This window comes from Salmo salar, chromosome ssa16, assembly GCF_905237065.1.
Source record: "Salmo salar chromosome ssa16, Ssal_v3.1, whole genome shotgun sequence".
Classification (NCBI taxonomy): domain Eukaryota; kingdom Metazoa; phylum Chordata; class Actinopteri; order Salmoniformes; family Salmonidae; genus Salmo; species Salmo salar.
Window position 1 is genome coordinate 60,464,879 of NC_059457.1, and position 10,041 is coordinate 60,474,919.

General features: G+C 47.4%; 1 pseudogene; it reads left to right on the top strand.

Annotated features, from left to right (window-relative positions):
* Window positions 1–845: 845 nt before the first annotated feature.
* On the top strand, window positions 846–8,960 carry LOC106574341 (insulin receptor substrate 2-like; annotated as a pseudogene).
* Window positions 8,961–10,041: the final 1,081 nt, after the last annotated feature.

A 10,041-nucleotide genomic window follows, 5' to 3' on the forward strand; every position in this document is an offset into this window, starting at 1 on the left:
GTCTGTCAGACATATCAGTGTGGATGACGGATCACCAGCTCAAGCTGAACCTCGGCAAGACGGAGCTGCTCTTCCTCCCGGGGAAGGACTGCCCGTTCCATGATCTCGCCATCACGGTTGACAACTCCCTTGTGTCCTCCTCCCAGAGTGCTAAGAACCTTGGCGTGATCCTGGACAACACCCTGTCGTTCTCCACTAACATCAAGGCGGTGACCCGATCCTGTAGGTTCATGCTCTACAACATTCGCAGAGTACGACCCTGCCTCACACAGGAAGCGGCGCAGGTCCTAATCCAGGCACTTGTCATCTCCCGTCTGGATTACTGCAACTCGCTGTTGGCTGGGCTCCCTGCCTGTGCCATTAAACCCCTACAACTCATCCAGAACGCCGCAGCCCGTCTGGTGTTCAACCTTCCCAAGTTCTCTCACGTCACCCCGCTCCTCCGCTCTCTCCACTGGCTTCCAGTTGAAGCTCGCATCCGCTACAAGACCAGGGTGATTGCCTACGGAGCTGTGAAGGGAACGGCACCTCCATACCTAAGGGGCTCTGATCAGGCCCTACACCCAAACAAGGGCACTGCGTTCATCCACCTCTGGCCTGCTGGCCCCCCTACCTCTGAGGAAGCACAGTTCCCGCTCAGCCCAGTCAAAACTGTTCGCTGCTCTGGCACCCCAATGGTGGAACAAGCTCCCTCACGACGTCAGGACAGCGGAGTCAATCACCACCTTCCGGAGACACCTGAAACCCCACCTCTTTAAGGAATACCTAGGATAGGATAAAGTAATCCTTCTAACCCCCCCCCTTAAAAGATTTAGATGCACTATTGTAAAGTGGTTGTTCCACTGGATATCATAAGGTGAATGTACCACTTTGTAAGTCTGCTAAATGACTTAAATGTAATGTAAATGTAATATTGGCTGAATAGAATGGCAGCATTCTACAGTAGCCTCACCCCCACCCAGCTTGGCACCACCGATTGGGGGATTTTTTATTTTTTTTAAGATTATGAAACCAATCAGGGCAGCTAAGCCTGGGGGACAGGGGGGTTAAATGGGGTGTTGAGTGGGGTTTCATATGACTGTTAGAGGGTTGGGGGTGGAGGGAGGCTGTGACATTAAAGTTCAGAGAGCAGGACAAGTCAAATTAAAGGTAGGTAGTATTTAGCATTGTGGCCCACAATTGGCAGGATGATCCAAGAGTTGGCAAATATTTGCTCCCCTGCTTATTGTAAAGACACTAATGCTGCTTTTCGACTGTAACACCAGTGATACTCTAGTGTTTACACCCTTATGTTATACTAGGGAAATTGTGTTTCCATAGCTAGGGCTGACAGTGTAGACTTGTGAAGAGCATAGCCCAAAAGCCAGCAGATGTTGATATTGAGTCATTTCATTTTACCGTCCAAAGGGAGAGCATGTAGCTGGCAATACACTCATATCCACCGTGGACCGGTTCGTACATAATACATTCTCCATTCAGGCTGAAAAGGAATCGATTTCCTCCTTAACTCTATTTAATGGCGAGAATGCAGACAAAAAAGGTTGGAAAAATCCATACTTTCTTTATGAAACACTATTTTCTACCACCATGCTAGAGTGGCTAATGCTACTTCCTGATGTTGCGCCCTGCGTTCAGCCAGGGGTAATCAACACGCTGCTGCAACCTGATTGGCTGAATGCTATACGCAACATCCGAGACTAGCATTCCTAGGCATTAGCCACTCTAGCATGGGTGTGGAAAATTGTGTTTCATAAAGAAAGTATGCATATTTTCCCCGTTTATTTTCTTGCCTTCTCACCATACAATTTAGTTAAGGAGGAAACCCTTTGCAGCCTGAATGGAGAATGTTTTCTGTACAAACCAGTCCACGGGGGTACGAATGTATAGCCGGCTGCATGCACTCCCTTTGGACGGTAAGAAGAAACAACTCAATATCGTCATCTGCCAGCCTTTGGGCGCAGATGGAGCAGAATCAACAACCTCTGCATAATCAAAACCGTTGCTTTGTGAGAAGATGTTGAACTTCACAGTTAGCCATTGTTATGTAAAGGACAGCTGAAAAGTACCAGTGGCCCCAAGTGAGAGCAGGTCCCCTGGAGCCATGGCCCAGTGAGATATGGATGCCAGCCCGCATAGATGGAAACAGAAAAGTCTGAGCCTTTTGTGTAAAACACTGGGGTAAATTGCACCATAAGACAAATCAATAAAGCAGTAGCTTTACAAACAGGTGTTTTTCTATGCAGGGACCATGAGCTTAGGTTAGCCTATATTAAGCACTTGTTTTTACAGCACAATGAATAACAAGTGTGTTGATGATGCATAGCCTACACACCAAATGGGAGTAGGGGGTATAATTTATCCATGACTGAGAATGTTGTGTTAACTGAGGTCACCTGTGCATGCAGATTTGTATTTTAGAGAAAACAGAATAGGGATAAGGGGCCAATTAAGTCAATGAAATGAAATAAATTGTATTAAATCTAGTCGAGTTGCTCCAGTAGGCCTATATGTAACATCCCCAGACTGGAAGAGTCTGGTGAGACTATTACTATTTTTCACGCGAGAAAAAAAGTTATTATATCTAAAATGGCCAGACGGTGGCAGCATTTCAGGCTTTTACGCGCAATAGAAGCTAAGCTCACGACGCACCAAGTAAATAGAACCCCGAAAAACACACCTCTCATCCATGTCATCACTATCACGATTTAAATACCCATACTCCAACCTAAATGTGATTCCCACAGTATGACAAGCGATTTAAATGATTTTGTTGAAAAACTATCTATGTGCATGTGTGCATAAAAACACAATTATCACAGTTCCATCTGGGAGATAAAATGCTTTAAATTGCAGGCTTGTTGATGAACCATGAGTAGAAAGAAGATAGAGGTCGGATACGCAGTTCACTGCTGGACAGGGAGAGGGATACCCAAACCGCAAAATATATCATAACGCACGGTTATTTAAAAGTAGGGCGATGCTTATTAAGCAATTGAGGCGCTCCATGACATGCACTGCGGTGTCACAACAATACGAATAGTGCTCAGCTACATATTGTGCATTTGATAAAGAATAAACATTCACAGTTTCCCACACTATACAGGGTAGGCCTATTGTATTTCCACAGCAAAAAAAACTAAAACAAATGTAATCCTCTATATTATGCACCGATTCTGAAGGCTATGCCCGTCTCTACCAAAATGATCAGAGTGCAATACAAGAGGCAACACCTAGCCTATTTCGGCTATGTAGAACGCCTGCATTTGGACACTTACTCGGTTATTACATCGTTACAATGTAGCGGAAGGAGGCGTTAATTGGATATTTTGATACATTTACCCTACGTTACAGTGATATCTGCTGTACTATAAGGAAAGGAAAAACGGGTAATATATGAGGCGGGTTTAAAAGAACGAGAAGGGAAGGATATGGCTGCTGTGAGTCGGGTCCCGTTTACCAGCTGTTCGTTCATTCCACCAATGAGTTGGGCAGAATTGGCTAGATTGACAGGCACGTCTTTCCAAGGTTGCGCCGCCTTTTATGACTGTAGTTTTCTTCTACTTTTTACTGCAAGCCAGAACTGGATGTAATAACGTCACATGTTGTTTTTCTCACTAGCACATTCACGGTGGTGTTATTTGGTGCTTAACTGTTGCAGACAGCGGGTGGGAATACCTGTGTCGGGTAATGGAATAAGTAAAGCGGATTTACATTCGTTTTTTCGGTGCTTTGGAAAATAGCTCAAACAACTTCTCTAAAAGTAAGTGAAGCGTGCGCATCAGAATGGCGAGTCCTCCAACGAGTGGAGGACAGATGTTGTCTAATGTGACCAATAATAGTAATAACATTAAGAAATGTGGATATCTAAAGAAACAGAAGCATGGACACAGACGTTTTTTCGTGTTGAGAGAACCCAACGAGAGCTTTCCTGCCCGGCTGGAATACTACGAGAGCGAGAAGAAGTGGAAAAACAAGTCGGCTGCTAAAAGGGTGATACTGCTGAACTCATGTCTTTGCATAAACAAGCGAGCTGACTCTAAGCACAAACACCTCATCGCCTTTTACACCAAGGACGAATACTTTGCAGTGGCAGCCGAAAACGAGCAGGAGCAGGAGAGCTGGTTTCGAGTGTTGTCGGATATGATCGAAGAGGGGAAAGTCAATGACAGTCCCGCGTCTAATTCCACCTCTCTTTTCTGTTTCGAGGAGGCGAATTACGGTGTGATCGCCAACCACTGCCTTTCACAAGGAGGTATGGCAAGTGAATTTGAAGTCCAGAGGACTGGGTCAAACAAAACATTTGATAGGGGTGTTTAGGCTGTGCTTATCCAGTCGGACTATCAGCTTTGTGAAACTGAACTCGGAGGTTGCGGCTGTCAGTTTACAGCTCATGAATATCCGGAGATGCGGCCACTCTGACAGCTTTTTCTTCATCGAGGTTGGTAGGTCGGCTGTCACTGGCTCCGGTGAGCTCTGGATGCAGGCTGACGACTCGGTGGTTGCGCAAAACATCCACGAAACCATCCTGGAGGCGATGAAAGCCATGAAAGAGCTGTCAGAATTCAGACCTCGCAGTAAGAGTCAGTCGGCTAGAACCAACCCCATTTCAGTGCCCACAAGACGCAATTTGAATAATCTTCCCCCAAGTCAGACAGGGTTGGTGAGGAGGTCGAGAACAAACAGCATAGTGGCCACATCCCCAATGAGCAAGTTCACATCCTGTCGGATAAGGACTGCTAATGGGGGGGATGGCAGCATGGTCAGGCCAGTGTCTATGTCAATATCTATGAGCGGGAGTCCCACCAGTCCCCTCTCCAACCGGATCCCCCTGAGCCGGTCCAATACGCTCTCTAGCGGACGCATCTGCCGGATACTGGAGTCCAGCCTCCAGCACAGCCGCTCCTTGCCCGTCTCCAACTCCCCCCCCTCAGTCTGCAGTTCCATCTGCCTCTCTCCCATGAGTGGGACCCTCCCCACCCCTGATGCGGTCCACCGCCCCTTCAGCTTCAGCGCCTCCATCTCAGGCTCCCTCAGTGACGCAAGCTTCATGCTATGCGAAGAGTACAGCTCCAGCCCAGGCGACACCTCCAGGCTACTACCCCTCACCAGGAGTGACACCCACGACTCCCTTTCCAGCACTCCCCCCTCCTGGGAGGCCAACGACCTGTGTGGCTACATGATTATGGACAGGACGAATGACCAACAGCGGGCGTGCCAGGAGGAGGGCCTGACATCGGAGAAGGCGTACAGGAAGAGGACATACTCTCTCACCACACCACGCCAACAGAGGGTGCCCGCCCAGCTGTCGTCTGCCTCGTTGGATGAGTACACCCTATTGTGGGCTGCCCACGACACCAACAGCGGCCACCACTCCAGGAACAGCTCCATCTCCGCCTCCCCAAAGGTGTTCTACCCCGAATCCAATGGTAACCAAGGAGGGGACGATGGCTATATGCCTATGATGACAGCGCCGCCCAGGGGAAACAACAGCAAGGCAGACGCTTACATGCCCATGAGCCCCATGTGTGTCTCGGCTCCCAAGCAGATCATCAAACCCTGGGCCCAAATCCACCAGGACGGGGGCGGCTACCGGATCAACTCACCCAGCAGCGGAGGCTCCTTGGAGGACAGCGGCTACATGAGGATGTGGTGCAGCTCCAAGTCGTCCATTGAAATCCCTGACAGCCGCTCGACTTACATGAACATGTCCCCTAGCAACGCTGCTTACACCACCTCGCAGACCCCCCCGGACTACTTCCTGGAGCAGCTTCCGGGTGGTGAGCCTTCCATCTACTCCGCAGACTCCCTGCCGTGCCCCACCAAACTCCACCAGACTTCCAAGGAGGTGGGGGACACTGATGACTAGTACATCCTGATGAGCCCCCAAGGCCATCAGTCGCTAGGTGGGGAGTCAGACGACTACTACTCAGTGATGACCAATGCGGCCACGCTCAACTCCTCGGTGCCCTCGGCCATCAGACAGAGCTGGGGGACTGAGAGCCTGACGTCCTACCAGGGGAGGATGGGACAACCCAACCGGCTGTCTCTCGACAGCTTTAGGATCCTGCCCAGCATGAACGAGCACCTCTTGCCCGGGGAACCCAGGAGCCCGGGCGAGTATATCAACATAGACTTCAGTGAGAGCACCAAGTACTCCTCCCCGTCAGCATCCAATGAGAGCCAGGGGTCGTCTCTGGGCTCCATCGGCAGCCAGCCGAGTTCCCCTCTCTCCGACTACGTGAACCTGCACCACATCGTCTCGCACTCACCCAAGGCTGGAGACACCCCTGCCGGGCGGTTGGACACGGTCCCTGAGTCATCCCTGTGCCCTTGTCTGGATGGGGAGGGAGTGTACCATCTCCGATCGAAGAGGGATTCCAAGTGCCCCCAGAGAGGCAAGGATGAGTACACCGAGATGACATTTGGACTTGGAATGGCCAACATTCCTCACCAGTTCGTCCCTCAGACCTCAGCAAGGTACACTCAAGACTAGCCATAATGTCAGTTATAAATACGTTATTCAGCAACGTTATTTGGCTCGTTATAGAAAAGCATCTCAAACTATGAATAGGATTAATAGATTCCCCTGGCACGGCAGGCACTTTGTTGTGTTTGTAAGTGTATTGAGTTCAAGTGGATTGAGTTCATGATAAGTATAAAATATTTTCTATATCACATCTATGGATGTTTTGTAATAGACCATGTATTGTAATGCATATTAACTCTGTTTATTATCTTCAGCCCCAGTGCCAGAGAGAAGAGGCTATCCCTGGGTGAGAAGGGCCTCCCGGTGGGCATTGGGGTGTTCCTCCTTGGCGCCGTCAACCCCCTGGATCCTGACAAGGCCGCCAAGGTGATCCGGGCCGACCCTCATGGGCGCAGGCGGCACAGCTCCGAAACCTTCTCCTCTACGGCTACCGTCACCCCTGTGTTCCCCTCGTTCGCCCATGGGAATGCCAAACACCACAGCTCGGTGGATAACCTGTCGGTGCGGAGCAGTGAGGGCTCAGACGAGGAATGTGACAGCCCCATGAGTAGAGAGACCTCTGCGGGCTTCCAGAATGGACTGAACTATATTGCCCTGAACCTAATGGAGAACAGGGACAGGGACCTGGAGGGACCTTGTTGCGAAGACCTGCCCACGGTCAGCTTTAAGCCGGCCACCAGCTGCAAGGGAGCCCTCCATGGATTACACGTCGCGCCATACGTCTGTTTGGGGTTCAAGGAGGCGGCAACCACTGTCACAGGTGTGTGTGTGTGTGCGTGTGTGCGTGTGTGTGTGCGTGTGTGCGTGTGTGTGTGTGTGTGTGTGTGTGTGTGGTTTTAGCTGCCCATTTTATGGCTGGTCAGAGTTTGTAAAGGTAGGGTTAGAGGTCTGCAGTGGTCATATACTTATGGCAATGTTGCTGAAAACAACTTTGTCCATTCTTTATGTGAAGAAACATGATGATAATTAAATCAACACATTTTTAGACATGGGAGAAAATCATTTAAATGCTTGTTGACTGGCTGCCTTAGAGACTATGCTTTGATGGCATGTTTGGGGTGAAAAATGTGTCCAACTCTATGGTGATCATGGACATTTTAGTTTATGGCTTCACTCATTTATACTGGAGGGTGCTGTCACTGTCAACAACAATAAGGGGATTTATATTGCATGAGAGGAAAACCTGAATGGAGGACTGGCAATGAGTTAAAAATGAATGTTATTTCAGTTAGTACAGCATAGGCCCCCTCCTACTACTGTTCAGCTTGCTATTCTGCCATGTGTATTGCGATAGACGAGATAATGAAAAACACATGAGGGGGAAAAACATATTTCGAAATGGACACGTTGAGATTATTTGCTGTGGCGCCCTTGAATTTCGAATGTTTACCACCGAAGATACGTAGGTGGTACATGAATTCAAAACGGACCTGCTGCGTGACGAATGTTGGACTTTTGAAACCACTGAAGTAAACAAGTGGTGGGTGGGTACGTAGGCACCGTGACACTGCAGGACAAAATTGATTTTGGGAACCAGCCATTTTATAAAACAAGTGAGAAGTGTTTATTCTCTGTCATACTAATTATATTAGAAAAGACACACGAGCGAATATGGTTGATCGATTTACACACTGAAATTACGCACAGTGCGCAGGCGGAGTGTATACATGGACAGTGAAGAACGAAGGGTCTAAATACTGTCAATATAGATTAATGTCGATTATAATGGCTTGTTTACATTAAACTTACATTGATCTCCTATTGACAAGCACGTTTTAATAGCAATTATCATTGCATTACATGTTTAATACATCACCTTTAGGCTTGGGCGGTATACCATATACCAGGGTATTTGTAAATAGCCACAGGATGGTTTTTCAATACCGTTAATACTGTTTAAACAATTTCTTTGAATTTAAAAAAAAATAAATGTTAATATTTGAAGCAACTTTTTAAGTAAATACCTGCAGTCAACTTGTGCAATACGTTAGGAGATAAAGAACATTGCATTCTTAATTTCATAAGCTACATTATTATGAAGCTTATGGTAGTCCCCAGTCACGTGACATGTGGTGTTTCATCACAAGTATAGAGTCATAACAATGTGAACAAGTGTAAGCATCTTCTGACAGGTGGTTGGTTTCATCAGGTCTGTGGCAGCTTTGTGTTCTCGGAAAACCAGATAACCACGGTGGGATCCAGACAGGAGGAGTCTGAATGTAGACGCCTTCTGATACTGTCTGAAGGTCACAACACTCAAAACAGGTTTTAACACACACACAGATTACAGTTTATCATAACATCATTTATTAACCCCTTAAAAGGTATAAGGCCTTGGTTTAACCTTCTTCAGTACCACACATGCGGAGATCATCCATTCACCTACTCTGCATCTCACAAAGACACAGAGGTTGGAACCAAAAATCGCAAATATGAACTTATCAGAACAAAGGACAGATTTCCATCAGTCTAATGTCCATTGCTCATGTTTCTTGACCCCAGCAAGTCCCTTCTTCTTATTGGTGTCCTTTGGTAGTGGATTCTTTGCAGTAATTCAACCATGAAGGCCTGATTCACGTAGTCTCCTCTGAACAGTTGATGTTGATGTGTCTGTTACTTGAACTCTGAAGCATTTATTTGGGCTGCAATCTGAGGTGCAGTTAACTCTAATGAACGTATCCTCTGCAGCAGAGGTAACTCTGGGTCTTCCTTTCCTGTGGCGGTCCTCATGAGAGCCAGTTTCATTATAGCTCTTGATGTTTTTTGCGACTGCACTTGAAGAAACTTTCAAAGTTCTTAATTTTCCGTATTGACTGAACTTCATGTCTTAAAGTAATGATGGACAGTATTTATGCTGCAGTAGTTTATGTGTCGGGGGGCTAGGGTCAGTCTGTTACATCTGGAGTATTTCTCTTGTCTTATCCGGTGTCCTGTGTGTATTTAAATATGCTCTCTCTAATTCTCTCTTTCTCTCTTTCCGTCTTTCTCTCGGAGGACCTGAGCCCTAGGACCATGCCTCAGGACTACCTGGCATGATGACTCCTTGCTGTCCCCAGTCCACCTGGCCGTGCTGCTGCTCCAGTTTCAACTGTTCTGCCTGCGGCTATGGAACCCTGACCTGTTCACCGGACGTGCTTGTTGCACCCTCGACAACTACTATGATTATTATTATTTGACCATGCTGGTCATTTATGAACATTTTAACATTTTAACATTTTGACCATGTTCTGTTATAATATCCACCCTGCACAGCCAGAAGAGGACTGGCCACCCCTCATAGCCTGGTTCCTCTCTAGGTTTCTTCCTAGGTTTTTGGCCTTTCTAGGGAGTTTTTCCTAGGGAGTTTTTCCTAGCCACCGTGCTTCTTTCACATGCTTTGCTTGCTGTTTGGGGTTTTAGGCTGGGTTTCTGTACAGCACTTTGAGAATATCAGCTGATGTACGAAGGGCTATATAAATAAATTTGATTTTGATTTGATTTGATGGACTGTCGTTTCTCTTTGCTTATTTGAGCTGTTCTTGTCATTATGGGCTATCTTCTGTATACCACCCCTA